General features: G+C 45.5%; 1 pseudogene; it reads left to right on the top strand.

Moving 5' to 3' along the window:
- Positions 1-221: 221 nt before the first annotated feature.
- LOC138657636 (zinc finger protein ZFP2-like) lies at positions 222-13,762 on the top strand (annotated as a pseudogene).
- The last annotated feature ends 213 nt before the right edge of the window (positions 13,763-13,975 follow it).

Genomic DNA, 13,975 nt, shown 5'->3' with positions numbered 1-13,975 from the left:
CTCCGAGTGTAGAGCAGAGAGCATTAGGCTTTGGCCTCACTGATCATCACTTCATCCTTGGGACCACAATGTGCTGGGACCTCAGTACCGGTGGTGAGGACCACAACAATGTCATTTAGTCCCTGATGCATAAACCTAGAATTACCGGTTCTGAGAGACGTGTCTCATATATAGACAGATATACGGCAGGTCATGTGTTCAGTCTGTGTCTCCACAGATGGATCCAGGAAGAGAAATCCACCAGAGAGATGTCCCGGTCCTCTGTATCCCCAGGACTGTCCGGAGGAGAAACACAACATCCCGGAGGATCATCAGGTAGATGACACTGAAGCCTCCACAACATCTGACCATGAAGTGATGGGACCTGAGCTCATCATACACTTTTCTTTTAGGGTGAAGATCTGATTGACATTAAGGTTGAGGTCATAGATGACGCAGAAGAGATGATGGATGTGTGGGCTGATCAGCAGGGTGAGGAGGGGAGACTGTCATGTTCTGTGGTCACCTTCTACTACCCATGATCTCATCATCATATGACACAATCTATTCCATCACTGTGTGTTTCCTACAGATGGATCCAGGAGGAGAAATCCACCAGAGAGATGTCCCCGTCCTCTGTATCCCCCGGACTGTCCGGAGGAGAATCACAACATCCCGGAGGATCATCAGGTAGATGACACTGAAGCCTCCACAACATCTGACCATAAAGTGATGGGACCTGAGCTCATCTTACATTTTACTTTTTAGGGTGAAGATCAGGTTGACATTAAGGTTGAGGTTATACATGGAGCACAAGAGGTGATGGCAATATGGGCCGATCATCAGGGTGAGGAGGGGAGACTGTCATGTCTGTTCTGTGGTCACCTACTACTACCCCCATCCTCTCATAATCACATGACACAATCTATTCCATCACTGTGTGTCTCCTACAGATGGAGTTGTGGAAATCAATCCACCAGAGAGATGTCCCGGTCCTCTGTATTCCCCGGACTGTCCGGAGGAGAATCACAACATCCCGGAGGATCATCAGGTAGACGGCGCTGAGCCCTGTACCGGATCTGTATATGGGGGGACATTTCTGATCGAGGTCACAGATGTCACAGATTTTGGTGGTTTCTTGTATTGTGCTGATTGTTACATCTGATATATCAGGAGAAAGATCCGACTAAGAATAAAGTGAAGGAAGAGACAGAAGAAGAAGCGATGACGAGGGAGGATCAGCCGTGTGTGAGTGACGGGAAGGAGGAGATTCCTGGAGATGTTTCCACAGGTGTGTGATATTAACCGGTGCATGATGATGATGACAATGACCATTATGTAATAATGACCACAGTGTGTGATATTGTATCTGCTGTCCTCATCACAGCAGAAGCGTCCGGTGATGGCGCGGCTGCTCCTGTACAGTCCGGCGGTGCACCGATGAATAACAGGGCCGCCTTCACACCTCTTCTTAATGATTTAGGAAGCACAGATTTAGTTTTCCTTTACCTTTGAGAATATTTCTTCCACCCCTTCCATCCGTATTTTTCTTCCACAAGTCCCGTGCTGCCATATAAATGACTGAGCTTGTGTTACAGGTTGTGAATCTCCCCGTCCTATGGATGTCGGTGATGTAGCAGCCTCTGCCTGGTGCTGACGAGTGACATGTCACATGTAGAGTCGTCCTACCTGTCCCCTCTGTTTGTCTCCCACTGCCTCCTGCACTAAGGCCGACGTTCTGGTCCCTCTACATCCAAGTCTGCCGCCTGGTGACATGAAGAGCCCTGTGGTAAGTCCGGAAGTGCCATGCTATGGAGGTGTGGGTCAGACATATGGATGTCATCCCTCTGCCACTATGGAGGCCATCTTGGATGTAGGAGAACCAGAACACCGGTCTCAGTCGGAGGACACCAGGTAGGTGACAGTACATGACAAATGTTTAGTCTCTCCTCTGTGCCGGGGTGGAGAATTGCTTCATCATAAAAGGGATTATGAGCTTGTATCTACAAACAGATGTGATATATCCGGCCCCGTAGCCCCCCAGCGTATAATATCCGGCCCCGTAGCCCCCCTGCTTATAATATCCAGCCCCATAGCCCCCCAGCGTATAATATCCAGCCCCATAGCCCCCCAGCGTATAATATCCGACCCCATAGCCCCCCAGCGTATAATATCCGGCCCCATAGCCCCCCAGCGTATAATATCCAGCCCCATAGCCCCCCAGCGTATAATATCCAGCCCCATAGCCCCCCCAGCGTATAATATCTGGCCCCATAGCCCCCCAGCGTATAATATCCGGCCCCATAGCCCCCCAGCGTATAATATCCAGCCCCATAGCCCCCCAGTGTCTAATATCCAGCCCCATAGCCCCCCAGCGTATAATATCCAGCCCCATAGCCCCCCAGCGTATAATATCCAGCCCCATAGCCCCCCAGCGTATAATATCCAGCCCCATAGCCCCTCAGCGTATAATATCCGGCCCCATAGCCCCCCAGCGTATAATATCATATCCGGCCCCATAGCCCCCCAGCGTATAATATCCGGCCCTGTTGCCCCCACCCCAGTATATAACATGCGGTTCCTCCCCACATATGGGTTCACACAGGAACTGTTGGGTAAACAGAGCCTGGAAGGGCGTAATTAGGGGGTGATCTGTGCAAAATAGGACAGATTTAAAAATGCTTTATACTGGCAAAATTAAAAAAAATAAAACTTTGTGATTTTGGGAACATCCCTTTAAATGTTTATTAGGTCTATGAAAAAAACCTACTCGTGATCAGTCCAAGCGAGTTACATTGGCCGTGTGCCGTCTGTTACTCAGCGACTATTAACCCTTTACACGACCATTTACAGTTTCCTGCTCCAGAACGGTAATCGCTGCCGAAAACAACTGCGAATAAATCCAAAGAAAAAAATAAAGAAAAAGATACAAAAATACAAACTTAACCCCTGAGTGACTGAGCTAGTTTCTCTATCGCTTCATTGGAGGACACCGGAAGCCATGGGGGTCTGCTGCTGACACTAGGCAATAAACAGCGATCTCCTCCTCAGTAGTGTACAGCAGCTGACCAGTTTAGCTTAGGCCGCTTTCACACTTGCGTCAGTACGTGTCCGTCGCTATGCGTTGGGCCGACGTACCGACGCACGTTGTGAAATTTGTGTACGACGTGGGCAGCGGATGCAGTTTTTCAACGCATCCGCTGCCCATTCTGAAGTTCGGGGAGAATGGGGCAGAGTTCCGGCCGCGCATGCGCGGTAGAAAATGGCGGATGCGACGGACAAAAAAAGTTCACTTTTTTGTGCCGCTGTCCGCCAAAACACGACTAATATAAGTCTATGGGTAAAAAACGCATCCTGCGAGCACATTTGCAGGATCCGTTTTTTTCCAAAAACGACGGATTGCTAAAAACGCAAAGTGTGAAAGTAGCCTTAGGCCGGTTTCACATTTGCGTTTTTTGCCGCTGCGTTTTAACGCATATAAACGCATGCGTTTTTTTTCCCTATATTTAACATTAAAAATGCATGCTTTTTTTTGCATGCGTTTTGCCGCGTTTGACGACGCATGCGTCGTTTCTATGCTTGCGTTTTGGTGCGGAAATGCAACATGTAGTAATTTCTAGAGGCGTTTTTTGCCGCAAAAAAACGTATTGCTGTCTATGTAAACGCATGCGTTTTTAAGCACATGCGTTTGGTTGCGTTTTTTAACGCATGCGTTTCCATAGAGAAAAATCTAGTCTACACACTGATAAGCCACCCCCCACCATCAAGGTGATAAAGAGATCCAAACCCTAACCCTAGCCCTAACCCCTCCCACCATCAAGGTGATAAAGGGATCCAAACCCTACCCCTAACCCTATCCCCACACCATCATGGTGATAAAGGGATCCAAACCCTAACCCTAGCCCTATCCCCACACCATCAAGGTGATAAAGGGATCCAAACCCTACCCCTAACCCTAACCCCCCTGTTGTGAGTTCTGTTTTTGGGCTCCCTCTGGTGGTTACTGGGGGTACTGGGTGATTTGTGTTTTCTGCAGTCTCTGGTGTTCACCTGTTTCATTATGATATGGGTGTTTCCTATTTAGCCTGGCTTCTTTGTCATTTCCTCGCCGGCTATCAATGTAATCAGCGTGTCTGTTTGCCTCTGCTCCCTGCATTTGTATTCTTCAGGACAAGCTAAGTTTTGATTTTCCTGTTTTCCGTTTGGTTTACTTTTGTCTTAGTCCAGCTTGCAGTTATGTAATTTTCCTGCTTCTGGTTGCTCTAGTGAGCTGAAATTACTCCTCATGTTCCATGAGTTGGCACATGAGTTCAAGTAATTTCAGGATGGTTTTTTGTAGGGTTTTTCGCTGACCGCGCAGTTCACTTTCGTATTTTCTGCTATCTAGCTTTAGCGGGCCTCACTTTTGCTGATTCTGTTTTCATGACTACGTATGTGCCTTCCTCTCATTTCACCGTTATTACATGTAGGGGGCTGCTATTTCTGTGGGGTTTTTCTCTGGAGGCAAGTTAGGTCTGTGTTTCTTCTTATAGGGGAAGCTAGTCCTCCGGCTGGAGCGAGACGTCTAGAATCATCGTAGGCACGTTCCCCGGCTACTGCTATTTGTGTGTTAAGTTCAGGATCGCGGTCAGCGCAGTTTCCATCATCCTAGAGCTGGTTCTTATTATTGTGCTTGTCCTTGGTGATTCCCAGCCATTGGGATCATGACAGTATAGCCGGCCATAAAAATATTATTTGGTTTTTCGTTTTGGCTGAAGTAGGAGGAAAAGGAGTCTGAGAAATTTTTTTTTTTTTTTTTCCTCTTTCTCCTCCTCTTAATCTTTGAATGGCCCTGACTTCAGCTGTTTATCATGGACGTCCAGAGTTTGGCTTCCAGCCTGAATAATCTTGCTGCTAAGGTTCAAAATATACAAGATTTTGTTGTACATATGCCTATCTCTGAACCTAGAATTCCTGTCCCAGAGTTTTTTTCTGGAGATAGATCTAGTTTTTTGAATTTTAGGAATAATTGCAAGTTGTTTCTTTCCTTAAAATCTCGTTCCTCTGGAGACCCTGCTCAACAAGTCAAAATTATTATATCTTTCCTGCGGGGGGATCCTCAGAATTGGGCATTTGCATTGGCACCAGGGGATCCTGCGTTGCACAATGTGGATGCGTTTTTTCTGGCATTAGGTTTGCTCTATGAGGAACCTAATTTAGAGATTCAGGCTGAAAAAGCTTTATTGGCTCTCTCTCAGGGGCAAGATGAAGCAGAAATATATTGTCAGAAATTTCGGAAATGGTCGGTGCTTACTCAGTGGAATGAGTGCGCTCTGGCTGCAAAATTCAAAGATGGTCTTTCTGAGGCCATTAAAGATGTTATGGTGGGGTTTCCGGCGCCTGCAGGTCTGAATGAGTCCATAACTATGGCTATTCAGATTGATCGGCGTTTACGGGAGCGCAAACCTGTGCACCATTTGGCGGTGTCTTCTGAACAGGCACCTGAGATAATGCAATGTGACAGAATTCAGTCCAGAAGTGAACGGCAAAATTATAGACGGAAAAATGGATTGTGTTTTTATTGTGGTGATTCAGCTCATGTTATATCAGCATGCTCTAAACGCACAAAAAAGGTTGATAAGTCTGTCGCCAGTTGTACTTTACAGTCTAAGTTCATTCTGTCTGTGACGCTGATTTGTTCATTGTCATCCATTTCCGTCGATGCCTATGTGGATTCAGGCGCTGCCCTGAGTCTTATGGATTGGTCATTTGCCAATCGCTGTGGGTTTAGTCTGGAGCCTCTGGAAGTTCCTATTCCTTTGAAAGGAATTGACTCCACGCCTTTGGCTAGGAATAAACCTCAGTACTGGACACAGGTGACCATGCGTATGACTCCCGTTCATCAGGAGGTGATTCGCTTCCTGGTACTGTATAATTTACATGATGTCTTAGTGCTTGGTCTGCCATGGTTACAAACTCATAATCCAGTCCTTGACTGGAAAACAATGTCTGTGTTAAGCTGGTGATGTCAGGGGGTTCATGATGATGCACCTCCGATTTCTATCGCTTCATCTACTCCTTCTGAGGTTCCGGTATTTCTGTCTGATTATCGGGAGGTTTTTGAGGAACCTAAGCTCAGTTCGCTTCCTCCTCACAGGGATTGCGATTGCGCTATAGATTTGATTCCGGGCAGTAAGTTCCCTAAGGGTCGGTTGTTTAATCTGTCTGTGCCAGAGCATACTGCTATGCGGAATTATATTAAGGAGTCCTTGGAAAAGGGGCTTATCCGTCCTTCTTCGTCCCCTTTGGGAGCAGGTTTTTTTTTTGTGGCTAAGAAAGATGGTTCCTTGAGGCCTTGCATAGATTATTGTCTTTTGAATAAGATTACAGTCAAATATCAGTATCCTTTGCCATTGTTGACTGATCTGTTTGCTCGCATTAAGGGGGCTAAATGGTTCACTAAGATTGATCTTAGGGGTGCGTATAATCTTGTGCGGATAAGGCAGGGTGATGAGTGGAAAACCGCATTTAATACGCCTGAGGGCCATTTCGAGTATTTAGTGATGCCTTTTGGACTTTCTAATGCTCCTTCTGTCTTCCAGTCTTTTATGCACGATATTTTCCGTGAATATCTGGATAAATTTATTATCGTGTATTTGGATGATATTTTGTTTTTTTCTGATGACTGGGAGTCTCATGTTCAGCAGGTCAGGAAGGTGTTTCAGGTCCTGCGGGCTAATTCTTTGTTTGTGAAGGGTTCTAAATGTCTCTTTGGGGTCCAGAAGATTTCTTTTTTGGGGTATATTTTTTCCCCTTCTACTATTGAGATGGATCCCGTCAAGGTTCAGGCTATTTGTGATTGGACGCAACCTAAATCTCTTAAGAGTCTGCAGAAGTTCTTGGGCTTTGCTAATTTTTATCGTCGCTTCATAGCTAATTTTTCTGGTGTGGTTAAGCCTTTGACGGATTTGACTAAAAAGGGTGCTGACGTTACTGATTGGTCTCCTGCGGCTGTGGAGGCCTTTCGGGAACTTAAGCGCCGGTTTTCTTCTGCTCCCGTGTTGCGTCAGCCAGATACGTCGCTTCCTTTTCAGGTTGAGGTTGATGCTTCCGAGATCGGTGCGGGGGCGGTTTTGTCTCAGAGAGGTTCCGATGGCTCAGCGATGAAGCCATGTGCTTTCTTTTCTAGAAAATTTTCGCCCGCCGAACGGAATTATGATGTTGGTAATCGGGAGCTTTTGGCTATGAAGTGGGCATTTGAGGAGTGGCGTCATTGGCTTGAGGGTGCTAGACATCGTGTGGTGGTCTTGACTGATCACAAAAATCTGATGTACCTTGAGTCTGCCAAGCGTCTGAATCCTAGACAGGCTCGTTGGTCACTGTTTTTCTCCCGTTTCAATTTTGTGGTTTCATACCTGCCAGGTTCAAAGAATGTGAAGGCGGATGCTCTTTCTAGGAGTTTTGTGCCTGACACCCCTGGAAATTCTGAGCCTACTGGTATCCTTAGGGATGGGGTGATTTTGTCGGCAGTCTCTCCAGACTTGCGACGTGCTCTGCAGGAGTTTCAGGCGGATAAACCTGATCGTTGTCCGCCGGAAAGACTGTTTGTCCCGGATAATTGGACCAGTAGAGTCATCTCCGAGGTTCATTCTTCTGTGTTGGCGGGTCATCCTGGGATATTTGGTACTAGAGACTTGGTGGCCAGGTCTTTTTGGTGGCCTTCCTTGTCGAGGGATGTGCGTTCTTTCGTGCAGTCTTGTGGAGTCTGTGCTCGGGCTAAGCCTTGCTGTTCTCGGGCCAGTGGATTGTTGTTACCTTTGTCTATCCCGAAGAGGCCTTGGACGCACATTTCCATGGACTTTATTTCGGATCTCCCTGTCTCTCAAAAGATGTCCGTCATATGGGTTGTGTGTGACCGCTTTTCTAAGATGGTTCATCTGGTACCCTTGCCTAAGTTACCTTCTTCCTCTGAGTTGGTCCCTCTGTTTTTTCAAAACGTGGTCCGTTTGCATGGCATTCCGGAGAACATCGTTTCTGACAGGGGATCTCAGTTTGTGTCCAGATTTTGGCGGACGTTCTGTGCTAAGATGGGTATTGATTTGTCCTTTTCGTCTGCGTTCCATCCCCAGACGAATGGTCAGACGGAACGAACTAATCAGACTTTGGAAACTTATTTAAGGTGTTTTGTTTCTGCTGATCAGGATGACTGGGTTTCCTTTTTGCCGCTTGCCGAGTTTGCCCTTAATAATCGGGCTAGTTCTGCTACCTTGGTTTCTCCTTTCTTTTGTAATTCGGGGTTTCATCCTCGTTTTTCCTCTGGTCAGGTGGAGCCTTCTGATTGTCCTGGAGTGGACATGGTGGTGGATAGGTTGCATCGGATCTGGAGTCATGTGGTGGACAATTTGAAGTTGTCTCAGGAGAAGGCTCAGCACTTTGCTAATCGCCATCGCCGCGTGGGTCCTCGACTTTTTGTTGGGGACTTGGTGTGGTTGTCTTCTCGTTTTGTTCCTATGAAGGTCTCTTCTCCTAAGTTTAAGCCTCGGTTCATCGGTCCTTATAAGATCTTGGAAATTCTTAACCCTGTGTCGTTTCGTTTGGATCTCCCGGCATCGTTTGCTATTCATAATGTGTTCCATCGGTCGTTGTTGCGGAGGTATGAGGTACCTGTCGTTCCTTCTCCTGAGCCTCCTGCTCCGGTGCTGGTGGAGGGTGAGTTGGAGTATGTTGTGGAGAAGATCTTGGATTCTCGTGTTTCCAGACGGAGGCTCCATTATTTGGTTAAGTGGAAGGGTTATGGTCAGGAGGATAATTCTTGGGTGAATGCCTCTGATGTTCATGCTACCGATTTGGTCCGTGCTTTTCATAGGGCTCATCCTGGTCGCCCTGGTGGTTCTCGTGAGGGTTCGGTGACCCCTCCTCAAGGGGGGGTACTGTTGTGAGTTCTGTTTTTGGGCTCCCTCTGGTGGTTACTGGGGGTACTGGGTGACTTGTGTTTTCTGCAGTCTCTGGTGTTCACCTGTTTCATTATGATATGGGTGTTTCCTATTTAGCCTGGCTTCTTGGTCATTTGTTCGCCGGCTATCAATGTTATCAGAGTGTCTGTTTGCCTCTGCTCCCTGCATTTGTATTCTTCAGGACAAGCTAAGTTTTGTTTTTCCTGTTTTCCGTTTTGTTTACTTTTGTCTTTGTCCAGTTTGCAGTAATGTAATTCCTGCTTCTGGTTGCTCTAGTGAGCTGAAATTACTCCTCATGTTCCATGAGTTGGCACATGAGTTCAAGTAATTTCAGGATGGTTTTTTGTAGGGTTTTTCGCTGACCGCGCAGTTCACTTTCGTATTTTCTGCTATCTAGCTTTAGCGGGCCTCACTTTTGCTGATTCTGTTTTCATGACTACGTATGTGCCTTCCTCTCATTTCACCGTTATTACATGTAGGGGGCTGCTATTTCTGTGGGGTTTTTCTCTGGAGGCAAGTGAGGTCTGTGTTTCTTCTTATAGGGGAAGCTAGTCCTCCGGCTGGAGCGAGACGTCTAGAATCATCGTAGGCACGTTCCCCGGCTACTGCTATTTGTGTGTTAAGTTCAGGATCGCGGTCAGCGCAGTTTCCATCATCCTAGAGCTGGTTCTTATTATTGTGCTTGTCCTTGGTGATTCCCAGCCATTGGGATCATGACACCCCCCACCATCAAGGTGATAAAGGGATCCAAACCCTAACCCCCCACCATCAAGGTGATAAAGGGATCCAAACCCTAACCCTAACCCCTCGCCATCAAGGTGATAAAGGGATCCAAACCCTACCCCTAACCCTAGCCCTAACCCCCCACCATCAAGGTGATAAAGGGATCCAAACCCTAACACCCCCACCATCAAGGTGATAAAGGGATCCAAACCCTACCCTTAACCCTAGCCCTAACCCCCCACCATCAAGGTGATAAAGGGATCCTAACCCTACCCCTAACTCTAACCCCCCACCATCAAGGTGATAAAGGAATCCAAACCCTAACCCCCCACCATCAAGGTGATAAAGGAATCCAAACCCTATCCTCCCACCATCAAGGTGATAAAGGGATCCAAACCCTACCCTTAACCCTAGCCCTAACCCCCCCACCATCAAGGTGATAAAGGGATCCTAACCCTAACCCCCCACCATCAAGGTGATAAAGGGATCCAAACCCTAACCCCCCACCATCAAGGTGATAAAGGGATCCTAACCCACCACCATCAAGGTGATAAAGGGATCCAAACCCTAACCCCCCACCATCAAGGTGATAAAGGGATCCAAACCCTAACCCCCCACCATCAAGATGATAAAGGGATCCAAACCCTAACCCCCCACCATCAAGGTGATAAAGGGATCCTAACCCTAGCCCTAACCCCCCACCATCAAGGTGATAAAGGGATCCTAACCCTAGCCCTAACCCCCCACCATCAAGGTGATAAAGGGATCCAAACCCTAACCCCCCACCATCAAGGTGATAAAGGGATCCTAACCCTAGCCCTAACCCCCCACCATCAAGGTGATAAAGGGATCCAAACCCTAACCCCCCACCATCAAGGTGATAAAGGGATCCTAACCCTAGCCCTAACCCCCCACCATCAAGGTGATAAAGGGATCCAAACCCTAACCCTAGCCCTAACCCCCCACCATCAAGGTGATAAAGGGATCCAAACCCTACCCCTAACCCTAGGGACCCTAACCCTAGGGATCCTAACCCTAGCTATTTCTATTTATAGTGGGTTTTCTAGTTGATTTTTATGATTGGCAGCTGTCACACACTTCTCATCATGCGTTTCAAAAACGCAAACGCAGGAAAAAACGCATGTAAACGCGTTAAAACGCGGCTTTTTTTACCACATGCAAAAACGCATGCGTCTAAAAAACGCAGCGTTTGTACGTGTTTATATGCGTTTTTTTCACCACCTGCGTTTGCGTTTTAAACGCAAATATGAAACTAGCCTAAGCGTCAGAAGGACGCGGACACGGGTTTTTCAGTAGACCCATATGTACACCGGTTTTTGGCATCTTTCAATAATTTTTTACGTTTTTTCTTTTTCTGAAGGATTTTTCTTAACCTTTTGTAGGGAAATAGTGTGAATATTCCCTCTGTTATCCCACGTAGAGACAAAGTGTACGGCGTGGACTGTCAATCCAGCAGGACCCTAACCTTTAACACACGAGATGTGTTCATGTGATCCAGAAAATGGTCCTCGCCCCCCACCACTGCCAGCTCGCTCTCCAGAGCCAGACTGCATCGGGTGGTATAGAGGTACAGAGGTTTGCATGTCAGCTTCGACCTTTCCATGATAAGACATCGGAGGAATCCGCTAAAGGGATGGAGAGGTGATTCTTCTCCCGCAGGTCCACTCTCTCCAGTGTGTGTCGTTATCCATCGGGAAAATTGTGAGACCCAGGAAACCACTGGTTTCTGAAATTAGAGGAGGAGGAGAGTGGATTAATACCTATATTGTGTGGGATTTTTGTATGGCGAATTTATGTTCAGTTATGCACCCATTTTTTTTTGGGGGGGGGGGCGAATAGAAGATATCACATTGGGCATTAGGCTTTTGAATTAAGGAAACAGAAAGGAGCTAATTATCTAATAGTACCTTGTCATGTGATATCTGACTGTGCACCCATTTGATTGGTGTTCCATTAGTATATTGAAGACCATATAAATATTATAGGCACTGTGTAATAGCGATACAGATCAGATTTTCTTTGTCTAAATTGTAGCCCCAAAGATGACTATTAATGTGATTGCTCTGGCCATATCATCTTTGTTGGGGTATTAATGTGACTACACATCTTGTCTGCATCCTTCCTGGAACATACAGCAATAACTACGAGATATTTATATCTTGGATGGTCCCTTTAATTGTTTTTGTATGTGTGTGTTTTTTTTGTCTATATTATAGTGTGTAGGATGTTCAGGGTGCATTAGGGTCCGTAGCGCATTCAGCGGGGGTGCCATCACGTCTTCCACTAGGGTGCCATCCTCCGCTGGCACGTAGGGTGAACTTTAGGGCTCATCTAGGGAGACATTAGTCCCAGGTTTTTCTTTTTTTCCCCTATTGACCCTCCATTTTTTCACCTTTATAACATAATCAAGTATTTTTGACCCTTTTAAATACATTAATGAAGGTTAATTTTTAGAGGTCGATTTGTGCCAATGTCGCCATTTTATAAATGTTATTCACTTTACCTATTGTGATAATGTTATGGCATGTAGTTGTCTTCCTTATTACCTGTACTTTCACTGACAAGGGTCTTCATTTTGAGCTCCATCAAATTTCAAAATCCCTTTTGTGAATTTTATCTTTCATCTTTATAGGAAATCCTTGTGATAATAGCAGTTTGTCACTAAATTGTAAAAAAGAAGATATCAGGAAGCACTCTTATGGAGAATACCTCATTACCCTTCATGGACCTCCTGGACTTCACAGTACTTCACTTTCTTATAATCCTCCTAATCATGAGGAACCCTCTCCTGAGCAATCTCGTATTGTTACCACAATTCCAGGTGACAAAGTGGATACAAGATTTCAGTGTCACAAGGAATTTACTAAAAGCTCAGATTATCTAACTCAAAGGAAACATGAAGGAGAGAAGCCATACTCCTGTTCAGAATGTGGGAAATGCTTTCCAAGTAAATCAAAATGTGTTCTACATGAGAGAATTCACACAGGAGAAAAGCCATTTTCATGTTCAGAATGTGGGAAATCCTTCACAGAAAAAGGGGCTCTTATTAAACATCAGAGAATTCACACAGGAGAAAGGCCATTTTCATGTTCAGAATGCGGAAAATCCTTCAAACGTAACAGTAGTCTTATTATACATCAGGGAATTCACGCAAGAGAAAAGCCATTTTCATGTTCAGAATGTGGGAAGTCCTTCACATATAATGGGAAGCTTATTAGACATCAGAGAATTCACACAGGAGAAAAGCCATTTTCATGTTCAAAATGTAAGAAATCCTTCACAGATAAAGGGACTCTTACTAACCATCATAGAATTCACACAGGAGAAAGGCCATTTTCGTGTTCAGAATGTGAGAAATCCTTCACAGATAAAGCGAGTCTTAATAAACATCAGAGAATTCACACAGGAGAAAAGCCATTTTCATGTTCAGAATGTGGGAACTCCTTCATAGATAAATGGAGGATTATTATACATCAGAGAATTCACACAGGAGAAAAGCCATTTTCATGTTCAAAATGTGAGAAATCCTTCACAGATAAAGCGAATCTTATTAAACATCAGAGAATTCACACAGGATAAAAGCCATTTTCATGTTCAGAATGTGGGAAATCCTTCACAGAAAAAAAGATTCTTATTAGACATCAGATAATTCACAGAGGAAAAAAACCATTTTCATGTTCGGAATGTGGGAAATGTTTTATCCAAAAAGCAAATCTTGTAACACATCTAAGAATTCACACAGGGAAGAAACCGTTTTCATGTTTACAATGTGAAAAATGCTTTACAGAGAAATCACAACTTGTTAAACATAGGAGAACTCACACAGGAGATAAGCTATATTCATGTTCAATGTGTGGGAAATCTTCAGTAAATCAAATCTTGTTAGACATGAGTGAAATCATACAGAGAAAAGCTGTATTCATATTCAGAATGTGGGAAATCTTTTTGTCATTTTCTCATCTTTACTATGGACTAGGGAGGCTGTGAGTGATGACTCAACCTCGCAATGGGATCTGATGTATGCTGGACTGTCAGTGTTGTGACTGACAGTCCATTCATCCAATCTGATCCTGGGGCATTCTGGGCTCACAGCATTTTGATCAACAGCCCTGCTGCTAAATGTGGGCTTGCTTCAGGCATTTCCCCAGGTGCCTCTCATCTTTGGTAATTTTCTAGTTATTTAGCTGGCTAGCTGTGAGCAGATCAGTGTCAGCTGTAGCTGAGCTTAGTTTGGTATGTGCTTAGCTCTGTCTGATTGTGTCTTTCTCTGATCTTGTTGCCGGACGTAGGCTTTGTCGTGACTATTCATGTGGATTATC

Source organism: Ranitomeya imitator, chromosome 1 (assembly GCF_032444005.1).
Source record: "Ranitomeya imitator isolate aRanImi1 chromosome 1, aRanImi1.pri, whole genome shotgun sequence".
In the NCBI taxonomy this organism is placed as follows: domain Eukaryota; kingdom Metazoa; phylum Chordata; class Amphibia; order Anura; family Dendrobatidae; genus Ranitomeya; species Ranitomeya imitator.
Note: the sequence above shows the minus strand (reverse complement) of the source record. Positions and strands in the feature narration are given on the sequence as shown.